The sequence below is a fragment of the Peromyscus californicus genome, unplaced genomic scaffold, assembly GCF_007827085.1.
Source record: "Peromyscus californicus insignis strain IS unplaced genomic scaffold, ASM782708v3 Scaffold_21__1_contigs__length_65335640, whole genome shotgun sequence".
Taxonomy (NCBI): Eukaryota; Metazoa; Chordata; class Mammalia; order Rodentia; family Cricetidae; genus Peromyscus; species Peromyscus californicus.
In genome coordinates this window covers 33,169,438-33,186,617 of record NW_026294514.1, presented here as the reverse complement: position 1 = coordinate 33,186,617, position 17,180 = coordinate 33,169,438, and the positions used below count along the sequence as shown (strand labels likewise).

The window sequence follows — 17,180 nt, the reverse complement described above, 5'->3', positions numbered from 1 at the left end:
ATGAGATATCTGTATTACCCTCCCCCACCTCCCAAGACTCAGAGATCATCAAAGAAGAGGAAGCAAAAAGATCATAAGACCAGAGGCAGTGGATGATTACAGCAAAACAGTATTTCCTGGGCATGACGGGGCTATTTCACACAGGGAATCAAAGCGGCTGGGGTAAACTCAAGCCAGACAAAATCCCAGCAAGGATGGGAAGGTCTCAAAGTCTGACTCCTCTCTGAGTAACTACTGGTAACTGATCCCTTCTGGAAATGGGGGAGTCGGTTTTCTTTGGGGGATGCAAACCCTGAGAGATCACCCATGCTCTGTTAGATGACCCTATACTCATGCATATACTGGCACTAAAAATGGAGTTACTAGGTTTTTTTTAAAAAAAAAGAACACAGGAAGTAGGGGAAAGAAAGTGAGAGAGGATTAAGAGAGGAATTGGAGGGGAAGGAATAGAGGTGGATTCGATCAAAACCCACTATATTTGCCTATGAAATTCTCAAATACTAAAAATTAAATTACTAAGCAAAAATAATTTTTAAAAAGATTACTGGGATGGGTAGATAGCTCAGTCAGCAGGGTGCTTGCCATGCTAGCATAATAGCCTGAGATCTAATCCCAGAATCCATTCAAAAGTACCAGGCAAGATGGCACACATGTTTAACCCCCAAACTGTGGAGCCAGAGAGACACAGATCCCTGGGGCATCACTGACTAGGCTGGTTGGCTTAAGCAATGAGCTCCAGGCCTCATTGAGAGACTGTCTAAAAAAATGTAAGGTGGGTGGAACCTAAAGAATGAGACTCAAGTTTCCCTCTGACTTACACACACACACACACACACACACACACACACACACACACACACCAACCTTCCGAGTGATTCTGGCTCACTGTAAAATTTGAAACTCACGGACTTAGATTATACATCCATCCTGCACTCCATCGTGGTGATGTGATGACCACACTCTGAGCCTTGATTCTAGCCTAAGCGTGTAAAGCATTCTGCTTGTATGAGAAGGAGTCAAGAAGGATGCTGAGAACACAGTGCACTCCAACCACTATGACAATCTTACTAAAAAGAAAGAGTTCTCATGCTAGGCAGATGACTCAGTAGATAAAAATCCTTGCTGAGCAAGCACCAAGATCAGAGTTCAGATTTCCTGCATCCACATAAAAGCCAGGCATGGCCACATGAGCCTATAACCTCAGCTCTTGGAGGTGGGAACAGGAGACTGGAAGATCCCTAGAGATTATTGCTAGCCAGCCTAGACCAAAAAAAAATTGTTTTTAATGATGAGAGTTAGATTCAGAGACCCAGTCTTAAGAGAATAAGGCAAAGAAAGATAGAGCAAGGTACCCAATGTCTTCCTCTGGCTTCTGTATGCACACTCAGGTACACACATCTGCATACACATGCATCTACCATACACACATACAACACATACACATATGCACAGAGGAGACAGAGGTGTCTAATGGAAGAGATAAGACTCGCATCAATGTTCCTGAAGATTATGCAGGAGCAAGAAAACAGGGACCAAAGAGAGAAATCTTATCTCTTGTTCAGTTCATGAAATTGAATGAGACAAGAACTGATATATTTATCTCTTCACGTTTACTGAAATTCAATACAGAGCTTATGAATCAAATAAAAGACAGAGGTTTAGAATACAATAAACCATGTATCATTTTCAAATGTGATATGAGTTGTCACACAAATCTTTCTTAGTACAACTAAGACAAATATAGTGCTTAGAGAAACAGTGTCTATGTATCTTGAGTTACTTTGATCCAGTCTGATGAAATAAGAGAGCAACCTATAATTTTGAGTGATGTTGTTGGAGATTTTTACTCCTTTTGTGGAAGCCTGCCACCCAGCCACCAAATAAATACACAGAGGCTTTTTCTTACTTATGAATGCCTGGCCTTAGCTTGGCTTAGTTTCTAGCCAGCTTTCCTTATCTTAAATTATCCTGTCTACCTTTTGCCTCTGGGCTTTTCCCATTCTCTGTCTTCCATAAATCTTACTCATACTCCATGGCTTGCTATGTAGTTGGGTGGCTGGCCCTTGAATTCCTCCTCCTTCTCTGTCTCCTACCCATAGATCCCTCCTCCCAGTTTTCTCCTTATGTTTGCACTCTCTGCCTTCCAGCCCCGCCTATCCTTTCTCCTGCCTCACTATTGTCCAGTTCTTTATTAGACCATCAGGTATTTTACACAGGCACAGCAATAGCTTCACAGAGTTAAACAAATGCAACATAAACAAAAGTAACACACCTTAAAATATTCTACTACAGCCGGGCGGTGGTGGCGCACGCCTTTAATCCCAGCGCTCAGGAGGCAGAGCCAGGTGGATCTCTGTGAGTTCGAGGCCAGCCTGGGCTACAGAGCGAGTTCCAGGAAAGGTGCAAAGCTATACAGGGAAACCCTGTCTCGAAAAATCAAAAAGAAAAAAATCTGGAAATCAAAGAACTTTAGAATTCAAGAGAGATATTGCAAACCACGGGACAACAGACTGTCTTCTGTCGTAAATTCTTCTTACCAATCTTACACATTAGTACAGTTAAAATTATCAGTGTATTTTTAAGATTTTGACTTCCCTTTGAAAGACAGATGATCTACAAATACAGTATGGACAAGTCTTGTTTAACCTCTAGGGACAGTGAGTCAGAGGTTGGAGCTGGCTTCCTTCAAGGATTCGAGGCACTCTGTGCCACCAAGTCCACAGGGACGCCACCACTTTGCTTGGCTTTTGACTCAGTCACACCTTTTCTTTCTTTTGCCAGGCCTACCTGGGCCCTGGGAGCATTCATTTGTCACTCTTCCTCTTGACAAACTCCCTCATTTTCTCAGTGGTGATCCTGAGGTGCCTGGCAACCAGGGAGCTTAGTTTACATCATCTCAGCGGGGCAGACCACATTTACATTGTCAGAATTGTGTTTGTTTGTTTGTTTGTTTGTTTGTTTGTTTGTTTGTTAAGAAAGTAGTCTCTCTCACAGGCACTTATCTACCGCAGAAAATGCCATTACAGAGTGTCACGATCTGAATTCTACTCAGTCACTAAAGGCGTAGATAGCGTAGTGCATGGCTAATTTCAGAAGTCGAAAGAGAGAGGGGTGGGGAGGAGGGAGAGAAAGAGAGAGAAGGAAGGAGGGAGGGAGGAAAGGAGAGAGGGGAGGAGGGAGGTAAGGAAGGAGGGAGGGAGGAAAGAAATTTACAACTGGAATAAGAAATGACACACACAACTTCAATATGAAATAAACATTTATTTGAATTCTGCTGCTCCTCTTAGAGAAGTTTGTTTTCTCCTCTCTGAGTGGCACAGGGAATTAAACTTTAAAAACAATTGCTAACTAAGAAGACATATCGTAGGACACGGAAATGACGTCCATCCAAACACTTACACACATGACAGAATGAGACCTAAGAAATAAAAAAGCGCTCTGGAGGCTGAGGAGTTGGTAAGGTGAGGTTGGCTGTGGCTTGTTCTATTGCTCTGATATATCAGTTTTCACCCCAATATCTGGCTCCGGGTTTTTTATTAATAAGACCATTTGGCAATTCATCCTACATTTCGTGAATTTTCCACCCTGCTTTTCTGGGCCCCACATCTCTCCATTAATGGGATGTCTCATTATTGTTAAGCATTTGATTGCTCCCTTAAAGAGACTACCAAGAACTATATTTTACTGTGAACAATATTTAAAGACTATGTTAGCTTTGAGCTAAATCTTTGGCAACAGACTTTTCTTAATTAAATTCTTAAAAAAAAAAAAAAGAAATAAAAAAGCAAGACAACGTGACCTTAAAGAGATCGCAACTCTTCAACCTTTAGATTGTGAATTGTTAAAAGTCTAGCTTTTAAAATAATCCGTGTTCCACGTCCTCAAAAAGGACTTAAATAAACAAACAAATGAAGCTATCAATTCAAACCTAGATGAGAAATTCAGCATTTTTTTTTATGCAAAGCTCAACAAAAAGACAGATGCTAAAGGACAAACATTGAATCTGGACGAAGAAGCTCAATAAAACTCAGTGGAAGGGCCCTAGTGGACAAACTTGACGAGGGAAGACTGTTGGGGGTGGAAGACCAGGCTGAGCAACAGTCAGAAGGCAGAAAAGAAAAAATAAACAATTCTGAACACAACATTCAAGACCTCTGGGTCACAATTAAGAGACTCAACTCACAAGTGTGTCACAAACAAGGTAACTTGGATACAGACCGAAGACAGAGAAAGCCAACTCAGTGAAATCATAAAAAGGTAGCGAATCTAGGAAGGGACACAGACATCAAAGTACAAGAGACATTTAGAGCCTTAAGCAGGCTCAACTAACAAAGAACCTCTCCATGTTGTAGCCACAACACCAAGAGCACAAAACACAGAAGAATATTCCAAGCCGTGAGAGAATTTTTAAGTCATTTGCAGAGGCAAACCTATCGCATGAACATCAGTGCTCTCACTGGAAATCCTAAAAACCAGAAGAGCATGCTCTGAGAAAAAAAGTTAATCAGTAGTATTATTTTCAGCATGGCATTGTTTCAGCGGAAGGAGAAACAAGGACTTTTCTGGATAAACATTAACTAAAGCAATCTGTGACCACTAACCCAAGATTGCACAAGACACTTAAAAATAGTACTTCCTTTATTTGTTGTGATATATATAATAATTTATACACATATATAAGTATATATATTATTCATGTATCAGAACAAATATTATGTGAAATGTATAATATATAATTATATAAATATATAAATAGAACAAATATATACAACTAAATATGTAAATCCAACCTGCTCAGCCCATATAATGTTATTTGTATGCATATGAATTTGAGAGAGAGCAAAGAGGGAGTACATGGGAGAGGCTTTAGGGAGCAAAAGGAATGGGAAAGTAATGTAATTATGTTTAACTTCAAGAATAAAATTATATTTAAATAAAAAAGTAGTTACTCCACAGAGACAACAACAATCATGATGGAAATGACAGAAAAATTTTTAAAAAGGAGATGGAGAAGGAGGGATAAGGAAATAGAAAGAGGAGTAACCCAGGGGTAAGTGTGTGTTTCCAGTATAATAGATAAACAAATGAGAATTATAAAAGATCCAAGCATTATACAGTCAGTCAACTAGCAAGCCTCTCAAAGGAAAAGAACAAAAATGAGTAACTGTCTCTCAGGAGCTTGGCAGAATAACAGAAGAGAGAATAGAGCAGCTGGGCACACCACATCTACAATCAGAAAACAGAAACTGATGAATGCATGCTGCTCTGTTCCCTTTCTCTGTTTACAAAGCTAGGACCCTAGCCAGGAGAATGTACTGTGCATGGTACAGGTTGGTAAGCCTCCTATAGCATGTCCAGAGACCCACCCCCAGAAAATTCTAGATTCATTAAATTAAAATTAAACATTAACCATCGCACTAGAGACAGAAGCTGGATGCTCATTATGATAGATACAGGAAAGGCCTCTGACCAATTTAAACATCCCTTCAAGCTAAAAGGCCAAAGGAACTAGGAATACAAAGAACACAGCTCAGCTTTATGAAGGTTATATACAACAAAACTATAGTCAATATCATAATATAGAAAAAAATAAACACAATTCCTCAAAATCAAAGCTGTCCACCCCCTCTATTCCTACTCAGCATAGCACCAGAAGTCTTAGTTAAAGCAACAAGACAAGATAAATAAAAATGATACAAATAAAAAAGTAAAAAATAGAATTGTTCCCAAGTGCCGACAATAAGACCCCATACTTATTAGTCCCTAAGTACTCTACCAAAAGACTCTAAGATCTCATAAATGCTTTCGGAAAAGTAGTAAGATACAAAATCAACACACAAACAGCAGTAACTTGTTTATACCAATAATGAACAGGCTAAGAAAAAAGGCAGAACAAGAAAGTTTTTCACAACAGCCTAGACAAATAGATAGATAGATAGATAGATAGATAGATAGATAGATAGATAGATAGATAGATAGATAGATAGATAGATGGGTGTGTGGAAGAAGGAAAGAAAGAACCCAGGGATGAGCCTGTCAGAGGAGGTGAAGGACTCTACAGTGAAGACTTTAATATGCTTAATAATGTAAGGTACTAGGAAATGGAAAGCTATGCGGTGTTCATAGATCAGCAGAATAAGCTTTGTGAAAATGGTGATGTTACCAAAATCAATCTGCCAATTCAATGAATTTTCTATGAAAACCTCAATGGCATTCTTCACAGAAAAAAAAAAAACAACAACCCTAAATTCATGTAGTTGTACAAAATATTCCCAAATGGCCAATGCAATTCTGAAGTAACAAATGTTAGTGGATCTGAACACGCTGTTTCAAAACACACTGCAGAGATCGAGGAAGGAAAACAGCCCAGTACTGCTGCACAGGCCAGTGGACTAGAACAGAGATCCTGAAATCAAGTGATCAACTGTGGGCATCTGATTCTCAACAGAGGCAACAAAGCATGCATTAAAGAAAAGACACATCTTCTGCAATCAGTACTGGGAAACCTCTTCAGATCTTGCAATACATACACTTTACACTCATCAAACAATAACTTCCCATATACTTCAGCCCCTAGCAACCACTATTCTCCTTTCTGTTTCGTGACTTTCACTGTTTTAAGTACCTCACAGAAATAAGTCGATTACACATCATATATATTACAGATCCCATTTCTGTTCAACAAGATCAGAAAACTGCAGAAATTCGTTCCACAAAAATATAGCAATACTTAGCAGTGCTGAACCACACAGTTAAAAATGGTTAAGGTGGTAAATTTTATGTGGTTTTTGCTGTTAACAAAAAAAAAATAATTTTAGTAAAGGGATTTCTTTGCCAAGTCTGATAGATTTTGGGGGAACCTGATATAATCGTTTCAAAGGTGCCAGTTGTGGAGCTGTGGAATCCAAAAATGAGATAAAAGACAGATACATTTTACCTTGCAGACTGATGAGTCACTCCAGAACCAGTGGGGAAGAAGGACCTTTTATCCACATGAGCAGAGCTGAGAAAGTTCACAGACAAAGTCAGACTCTGCAGACACCCTCCTGATGTGAGGAATAATGAGTGTGCTCTCTCGTGCTGGAAATACAAAGGGTTTAGGTTAGAATTTTATCTCCTAAAATGACAGCAAAAAATTTCACATTTTATGTTTTAGACTTGTTCCAAAAAAATGTGCTTAAAAAAATAATAGCTGAGGTCGGAGGTTTAGTTCTGTGAGTAAAGTTCTTGCATACCACACAGGAAACCCTGGGCTTAATCTCCAGCCCCATATAAACCAAATGTGGTGGTGCACACCTGTACACATACTCCTGGTGTAGCACTGGAGAAAAGGAGGTAGAAGGGTCAGAAGATCAAGCTCATCCTCAGCTACGTAGTGTATTTGGCTGCAGCCTGGGCTACATGAGCAGTTACTATAGTAAATAAATGCATAAATGAGAACTCTACCTATTATCATTCACATAAATCGAATATGGAAAAGGCAGAAAACATATTCTAGGAAAGTTCATCCATTCTTGTCTTTTGAGTTTCACAATCTAGCTCTTGGATTTTAATTATCTCCTTGTGATACATTAATTACTCCTGCTCATAAATCCTAGAGATTGCTCTTGGAATGAGCAGCTCATATTGACCCAGTTCTGTCTCCACAGGGTGATCAATCATTGAGGAAAAGCAAGATCAGTGTGTCACTAGCCAGAAAGGTAGTCCTAATGTAAAGCACCCCATGATGATTTTGTAATAACAGGTCTACTGTCTCCGGGTAAATGTGTCTGTGTGCTGTAAGTATAGACATCACTTTATCTCACCAGCTTTCCACACTGCCATGGTGTCTCTGAAGAATGCCAAGGGAAGAGCCGTTCCATGAACTTGCCAAATGTACCTTAATAAATCTGAGTTTACTTTGCTGGAGAAATTTCATTTGGCTCTGCTCTATCAGTTTCTCATGGCCTCACTTCTCTGTGCACACTATTGAGCTATAAACAGTGAACATTCAGGATTATGAAATGGAAACTGGAATCCATCCAGGAAACAGACCAGTGTAGTACTCTAGGCCAGGCCATCCTTGAATTACAAAGTGCAGACTCCATCGAGTATGACAAAGGAGCCGAACAGCTGCATTGACAGACATGGTCCTGAAGTAAGCACTCTTTAAGGGTTGTGAATAATGAAGAGGGTTGTGGAAGAGGATTTTAAAGCAATGCTATCAGAATTTGCCTTCATGAAGTTTACTTTTTTAGTCAAGAAGATAAACACTACCTACAGGATTCTAAAATGGAGTAATAAAGTGTCAAACTTTATGGTATCTGTTCTGTTTTGGAATATAATTCAGAGGAGGAAAAGATCATGTTGATATACAGTGTTGAAAAGGGTTAACTAAATTTCATGGAATTTCCAGTGGACATAGCAGGGGGGAAAAGTTAAATAGTGGAATTGGATTGAGAGATTGCTCAATGGGTAGTGCTCTTACCACACAAGCACGAAGGCCTGAATTCAGATCCCTAGAGTTCATGGGAAGCCAGGAGGGGTAGCATCTGAAATCTCAGTACTCTATAATGAAAGGAGGGACAGAGGAGTCCCCAGAAGCTTGAGGGACAGAAAACCTGGAGTATGCAGCACAGGAGCAAGTAACAGAGACCCTGCCTGCAAAAACGGGGATGTCTAGCGTTGTCCTCCAACCTCCATACACACGTGATGGCATGTGAGAGCCCACACTCTCACACAGGAATGTGCACACACACACACACACACACACACACACACACACACACACACACACACACACACGATAATAGTAAAAATAACCAGGGTGAGCCACCCATATGCTTCAGTATATATCCAATTACAAATGTTTTTCTCTATTTGCTTTTTATCTTACTTCTATCAATTTTTACATTCCTGTAACAACCTCTCATCCATCTCAATTTTTAATATTTCTACATTGGGCCTGGAGAAATGGATCAGTGGTTCAGAGTACACACTGTTTTTACTGAGGGCCTGAATTTGGTTCTGGTACCCACGTCAGGCATTTCACAACCACCTGCTACTCCAGTGTCCAAGAAATCCAATGGTCTCCATGGCCACCTGCACTCACATGCACATTCCCATCACAGACTCACAGGCACACACATAATTAAAAATTTTAAAAACAAACCTTAAATTGCTGGCATCAGCATGGCTCACCCTTAAGAAACTTCAAGCTGGGTGGTGGTGGCACACACCTTTAATCCCAGCACTCAGGAGGCAGAGGCAGGTGGATCTCTGTGAGTTCGAGGCCAGCCTGGGCTACAAAGTGAGTTCCAGGAAAGGCACAAAGCTACACAGTGAAACCCTGTCTCAGGAAAAAAAAAAAAAAAAAGAAAGAAAGAAAGAAAGAAACTTCAACCTGGCCAATATTAGAGTTTAATATTGGTTTATAGTTTTGGGGAATAAATTCTACATGATGGCAAGTGCAAAAATCTTAAAATTTTGCTGTGGGATGTTCTGTATGGCAAATGTGTTGCCGATTAGTCAATAAATAAAACACTGATTGGCCATTGGCTAGGCAGGAAGTGTAGGCGGGACAAGGAGGAGAATAAAGCTGGGAAGTGGAAGGCTGAGTCAGAGAGACACTGCCAGCTGCCAGGATGACAAACAGCATGTGAAGATGCCAGTAAGCCATGAGCCATGTGGCAAGGTATAGATTAATGGAAATGGATTAATTTAAGCTGTAAGAACAGTTAGCAAGAAGCCTGCCACGGCCATACAGTTTGTAACCAATATAAATCTCTGTGTTTACTTGGTCGGGTTTGAGCGGCTGTGGGACTAGCAGTTGAGAGAGATTTGTCCTGACTGTGGGCCAGGCAGGAAAACTCTAGCTACAAGTTTTGGGGAATAAATTCTACATGATGGCAAGTGCAAAAATCTTAAATGTACGCCAATGAGTTTGACAAATGATGATCACCCTGCTTCAAGATATATAATACTATCATCACCCCCAAAACAAAATATACGTAGCAAAGATAATGTAACACCTTCCCAGGGTTGTCAAGAAACAGCTGACAGTCATAATCGACTTTCTAGATAGCTCAGAACAAGAGAGTCAGGTGAAATGCTGGATATTCTCAACTTTCCACCTAGCATCTGAAAAGTAACTAACCATGAGCACAAAAGTCTCTGTTCTATGCTCTGGCAAATACAGATGACCACACAGAGCCTCAGGAAGTTCCCTAACAGTAGGCAGACAAGAACAAAGGACCTGCAGGTTCACGGCTCAGGCTACAGCACAGTAGTGACACTCTAAAAGCCATAACTTTCATCTGTTTTCTTGCTGTTTCATCTATCAATTGAGAAAAGTCGTCTAGCATCTGTCGTGGCAGGTGAATTCATAAATCAATTGGTGGTAGAAGGTATTTAGGTATTTTTGGTATTTGGTCCAAGGTGAAAGAGCACTATTATCATGACTGTTTTCTATGTTCAGGCCCAGGAGAACACTCTCCCTTCTTGGTACTATGTTCCCCGGGGTGATGTAAGTTATTTAATATATAGCTTCTGCAGACTCTAGATCTGATAATTATAATGCCACATGGCTAGCAAGTCTCTGTTGTTGAGATAAGAAGGAAGAGTGTTAGGCCTGGGGCCTAGAAGAACCTACAACCACCAGGACACCCTAGTCACCTTGTCCAAGAAGAGGAAGCTACCCTAGAGTCCAGGAAATGTGGAAGAGGTGCCTCCATCCTTTACCAGACTGATGTTGCTTACTGACTGTGTCAGGGATGCCCTGACCTGAGTCAACCAAGCAGAAGACACGGGCACTACACCTACAACCAGGACAGGTATACCAAAAACTGGACAGTCACCCAAAGGCAAGCCTCTTTACCTGGCCTTGTTTACAGCCGCAGGCACAGTAGGAGGCTCCCTGCTCTGTTGAACCCACACATCTGAGCAGGCTCCCTTGCCTTCGGGTCACCAGCAGGCTGGAAGACACCATTTGTGCACTGACAAAGAAAACATAGCCTCTTATTTTTCACTTTTGACACAAGGTCTCATGATGTTGCCCAGGATGGCCTCAAATTTTATAATTCTCATTCCTCCACAGCCTTCAGAGTACAGCAATTAGAGACTCTTTCATCCCTGGCTTCACGTTTCTATCCACACATTCCTTTTTCCCCATTTTAGAACACAGTGCAAGTAGAATTATACTGAATCTTTGTTGTAAGGCTTATCTTATTCAGCATAAAATTTCTGACATTCATTCAAATGCTTGTATGAATCAGTAGTTCGTTTTGTTTTGTTTTATTTTCTTTGTGTGTGTGTGTGTGTGTGTGTGTGTGTGTGTGTGTGTGTGTGTGTGTGTGTTGTTTGCTTGGTGCTGTACTAGTCCACCGCAAGAACATATTGTACTTTATCTCGTTGATAATCACACAACTTGTTTCCAGCTCAGAGTTGTTATAGATAAAACTGCAATAAACATTGGCTATAGTCTTTTCCTTCCTTTATGTCAGGACCTAGAAGTAAAATCCCTGGGTCAAGTGACAAATTATACATCCATCTTAGTTTTACAAAAACAGTCAGACCTTTTTCCAAATTGATTGTTTCATTTCACGTTCCAAACAAGAACGTAGGAGAGCCCTGTTTGTCTCACAGCTTCATCAACACCAAGGCCAGCAGTCTCCACACACATAAATAGATGTCTCCTGTCTTTTGCTTCTCTTCTTAATGATGTTGTTAGATCCTGGACCAAAAGAAGAGAAAAAATAACTCCACAGATTACACCAGCACCCCATGACAATACGGAACAGAGAAAGAAAACAGGAAAACAAGCGACAAGTATTCCTAATAGTCTTTAATTAGATTTTACTCTATAACACCTTCGTGGATAGCCATTAATTTTATGTGTTTCTGAGAGCGCGTTGAGGAAGGCATATTCGACAACTACTTAGACCCATGGCTTCTATTTTACTTTTGCTTCAAAACAAAAAGCCAGAGAATCCTGTGCAAAGACTTATTGGCAAAACTGCATTTCATCAGGGAATGCTGGGGAAAACAGGAGCGTGGTTCAGTCATTAAGAATCATTACTACTCATTTGTCCACATTGTATCCAACCACTCTCAACGTCTGAAAATACAGCAAGATGACAAACTATGACATTTAATCCTGATTCTATGTTTCTGCTGAAAATAAGGAAAGCCTGGATGTATGAGAATCAACATTGCACTCAGAGGAAAGAGTCATTTTTTATCTGAGATAAATACAAGTAAAAATTTCTCTAATGATGTCCAAAATATCTCATCAGGAAAGACTCCACTTGTCTTATTTACCAATGATTTTTCTAAGGAAAAAATTATTAAATATTTTTCTAAATTATTGTACTGTGTCATCAATTTCATAGGTTAAAAACTTCAGGAAGACCTGAGTGTCCTATCCTCGGAGTTTATGGTATCTCATTTGCTTTATGATAAGATCAATACATTCACTAGAACACAACATCTCTTCTGGACATTGATCCCTTGATGAGAAATAAGGCCCCTGAATCCATGTCTTATGTTTGTAAACAGAACCTGCATATTAATTCTTACTCTAGAGCAAGTTCTTAGCTTCCAAGAACCCACCAGGAATGTAGTAGACATAACATCCAGAATTCACTAAGCCCACCACACCTCCTTTTGTCTCCCCTCCCAAGGGCTGGACAAGTCAGCGGGCTCAAGGACTTTCTGTCCTTGTTTGTGAAAATAAGTAGTATCAAATAAGTTAGAAATGTGAGTCTTATCCTTTCCCTGCCCTCAGAACACTCCAGCAGCTGCACACACACAGACTGAGAATAGAGAGAAAGGCCTTGCCAGGGCTTCCAGACTGATGGGAGGCACATCCAGTAGAGGCAAGCCAACATGCCACAAAGTCACACAGTTAATGACCAAGACTCTAGACAATAATGATGTGTTTTTCTCCTTAAATCTGGAGTTGACCTGAACCTTGGTTGAGCAGATGAATAGTTATCTATACAAACCCATGGCCATTTGCTTAATTTATAAACATGTCCAGAGACTAAGCATTTGAATTGAATACAAACAAGAATAAACTGTTAATTTATGGGAGGCACTTTAGTACATCACAAAGACAGTGAAAGTCTGTATATCCAGTTAACTTTAGCTTCTACATCTCCATAGTCATTACCAAAATTTCATAGAAAAGCCCACTGAACCAAAACTAGAACAAAATTAATTAAAAGTAAACCAGAAGTGAACCAAAAACCAACTCTTTTCCCTGATTTTTAATCCTGGATATTGCGCTTTTTTTTAAGTTAAATATTTTTATTAGTAGGACTCTATTCCTGTAAAAGTCTTGTGTGAAAAAAAAATGGTAAAACAGCAGGGAAACTCTTGAAAGGGGAGCTCACCACCTTCACAGCTGAGATGGTCCGTTTTCCCAAGGCCAACCTGGTTCAGAGCCTGAATGCCAGACTTCGGTGTTTATCTTCAGACTATGAGGTCTCAGTCCAGTAGTGCTGTCTTGTTTAAGGACCAAAGAGCAACACCTTCAGGTTAGAAGGTCGCTAAGCTAGAACAGGGCTCCAGTTCTCAGGCTCTGCAGCCTGAACACCTAATTATGTAAATGGTGGAAACCTATGCTGAAACCAAAACCTCCCTGGCCCAGAACAGCTGGGTCCCCCTAGGGCAAGTCTGTATCTAATTCTGGTTTGGTATAATTGGGTTCTTAAACATGTGTTGTTTCCCAGGCCCAATCTCTTGCCTGCCAGTAGACTACCTGTATGTAGTCCCACCCTGTCCCTCAGAAAAGAAGGAAACCAGGCAAGACAGCAGAGGCCCAGGGCAGGGGAGTGAAAGAGCCCATTTAATGAAACTACAAACTGGCACCAGGCCACAGTTCACAGTGATAGGAGGCCATGCAGTTGGTAGTGTGAGACCAGGAGAGGGACAGCAACAGGACACAGCATCCATGTGGGCATATTCACAGACCATTCAGGAAATAGACAAGTTTGGGTTTACACCCTGGGCAAGACTCATGTCCCTAGGACACCCCCACCACTTGTGACTCCTTCCTGATCCCCAGCCCATTGCCACAATTGTCCCTACCTAAGTGCCCCAATAGGGAAGCAAGTCAACTACGGTTCAAAAGACTGGCACTTACTCCAGAGACCAATGAACCGACAAGGAGGCTCTTCTGATCGGCTATCTGTCAGTAAGCCACCAGGCAGAAGTTGCACCCAAACACAACACAGACGTAAAAGTAAACAGGACAGGCTCATGGGCATTCATTCTTTCTGGCCCCAGAAGATGGAGGGGTTCACAAAAGATGTAGGGGTTCACAGAGGTGTGGCCGGAAAGGAGAGCTGCACGTTGACTGACTCAAAGTAAGCTAGGTGAGAACAAGGGCAAGTTCTTCTTAGCTACCAGGGCTTTAACTAGCCCAGTGTTGTTTTTGCCTTATACTAGGGAGCTCTTGTAGCTCCTGGACAGTGGTGTAAGTCCTGAGTTTCCATACCTGAGAGTTCTGAGGCCCAGAGTTGACAGTCATTATTTCTTTCTTACTCCACCCTTGGCACCCCAGACAACATACTCCACATAAACCCAGGCCTTAAGTCCCTGTCTTGCTTGGGTCCACTTAACTCTAGGTGATGCCCTGACCTCATTCCAGCAGGTCAGAAGCAACTGTGGTTCCAGGCACAACCCTCACTGTAGGCCCCAGTCTGGGACCTATTAATGCTCTGGGTGCTTTTGGTCCCAGGAAGAGTAAGGACCAGGCCTGGACCTTATGCAGAAAGGAGGAATGAGGACCCCAGTAAGAGACCCTCTCCAGCTTATCTTCTGGATTACAAATGCCCATGCAACACTAAAGATCAGTGCCACTCCCATGCCACCCACTGGCTCTTGGCCTTAAATCCAATGGAATTTTTGCTGGAAGAATTGGATGCTCAGGAAAGGGCAAGGTGAGGACAAGATTTCCAGAGGACAGTGGTAGAACTTCCAACCCTACGTCAGGGCTGAGGGGTAGTAACCACTGAGCACGGGAAGAAAAGCACATGGGGCCAGACTGTTAGATGGGGGAGTCCAAGTCTAGCTCCGTTAGCACAAGCGCTTGTATGTGTAGATGTAGGCTTTGCAGCTGGGACACAGGTGTGTCACATCCTTGAAGTCATTGATGAGGCAAGGGATCAAGCAGCAGCCCAGATCACACCCCATGAAGCAGCAGAAGAAACCCAGTACGAAGTTCAACAGGCCAGTCTCACAGAAGATCTTGGTGGTGATTGCCTGCTGGCAGTGGGGGCACACTGTTTGCACGGGTGCACCTTCAAAGATCTCGCCCTGGAGCACTGCCACCGTGGTGGCTGCCCCTGATGGGACCAAGACTGTGGCCGTGTGGCCCCCAGGGCCAGGATAGGGCCCTGGTGGGTAGGGTCCTGGTGGATAATAGCCCATAGGGTGGGTGAGGGCCTGGAGGAGGGTAGAAACCTGCAGGCATGTAGGCTCCATCTGCATTCATGTGAGGGGGTACAAAGCCAGGCTGAGGCATCGGATGACCCGGTGGCTCATAAGGTGGGGGAGCAATGTCAGCAGAGGGCAGTGGCATGCCTGGTGGCGGCCGCATCACCACTGGGAGGTGTGCCGCCTGGAGTAGGTGGGGCTCTACTTTTTCCTCTAGTAGTGGGGCTATAGGGCCTCCAGGATAAGGAGGGCGTGGCTCGTTAGGCATCTTTGCTGCTGGTACTCCTGGACCTCAGATTCCTGGTGCACAGAGAATGAAAGCAGCTGAAGTAATTCAGCTACTGGCTGAGATAGGGATCCAGGAGGCTCGGAATCCAGGAACCCAAGGACGGAAGAACACAGAGACCCGCGCAGGTCCGTCCGGGTGCTCCGAGGAGCCCCTCTATCGGTGGACTCGGAGCGCACACCGCCCCGCCCCCCAATTCCTGGATATTTCAAAATGAGAACCCTGCCCAACTCGTCAGTGTGTATAAGAGCCCCAAGGCCAGATGACCCCACTGCCCTGTGAAGCCACTGCCATATCTGGTTGTTTCTCACACAAGCTTACTACGAGACTAGAAACTGTCCAAGGACTTCTAGCCCAGACAGACTGTGTGACCACCTCATCTCAGCGACAGCATCAGCTTGGGCTCTGGCGTCAAATGCTTCCACCATTTGTGTTATTCATGCTTTCAGAAGAAGCAGATGCAGGGCCTGTTTGTAAGCACACTAGCCATCCCTTTCAAGAACTGAATGGGCGGGCATTCTTATTGCCTTTCCTACCAGCAGAGTATCTGCTCTTTATTTTTTTTAAATAAATTCAGAGAAAACTGCTGCTCCCTTTTGCTTTGTTCAACACACCCTAGTAGCCTAGGGAACGAACAACTTTCTTTGTTCTAATACAAAGCAGCAGACAAAATTGCAGTTCATTTCGAACAGTCTCTTGTAGAAACCAATGAAAGAACCAAGTGTAATAGTTCATCTCTTCTATTTGGGATAAGAGCTCTGTGCCACAACAGAGATTCGATCAGAAATCGCAATTAGACAGTTCATCCTCAGATAAATCTAAGGGTGTCTCAGCACTTAAAATAATCAGCCATGGTTAATACTTCTTGAAAAGAAAGTCTGTTTTCCTAATACAAGCAGTGAAGTTGTCCGGCAAACAGGATCCTTGCAAAGAGAGCATAAAGAGATCGCTGCTAAGTTTGGTGTTGAAAACCACTAAAATATTACCTCTAGCAGAAATTCCCTTCTTGACTCTACATTTCATGAACCGCAAAAACTATCCTAAATCCTCCCTTTCCCTCAGATTTCTTACCAGCTACTTATCGTCTACTCTAATCCACTCTCTACTTTATAGCCCCAAACACATTTTTAAACCTTCAAAATGAATAAATACAAACAAATAAATAAAAGCGTTTAAGACAATCACCTTTGGGAGGTTTGCAAGGCCTTTGACAATCTGGCTGAGCTTCCTGAGGGTTGTAATATTTCAGAAAGGCTGACCCTGACTATCATCTCCAAAGAACATTCTCTCAGTAGTTTCTTCCTAATGTTAATCACCATCTAAATTTTTATGATCTTATCTGTTTGACGGTTGTGGTAGGCTGAATGTAATTGGCCCCCATAAGCTCATAGGAAGTGACACTATTAGGAGGTGTGGCTTTGTTGGAGTGGGTATGGCCTTGTTAGAGGAAGTGTGTCACTGTGGAGGTGGGCTT

The 17,180-nt window shown here is 42.1% G+C and overlaps 1 pseudogene; it reads right to left on the bottom strand.

The window, feature by feature from the left end:
- Positions 1–14,988: 14,988 nt before the first annotated feature.
- Positions 14,989–15,688, bottom strand: LOC128117346 (cell death-inducing p53-target protein 1-like; annotated as a pseudogene).
- Positions 15,689–17,180: the final 1,492 nt, after the last annotated feature.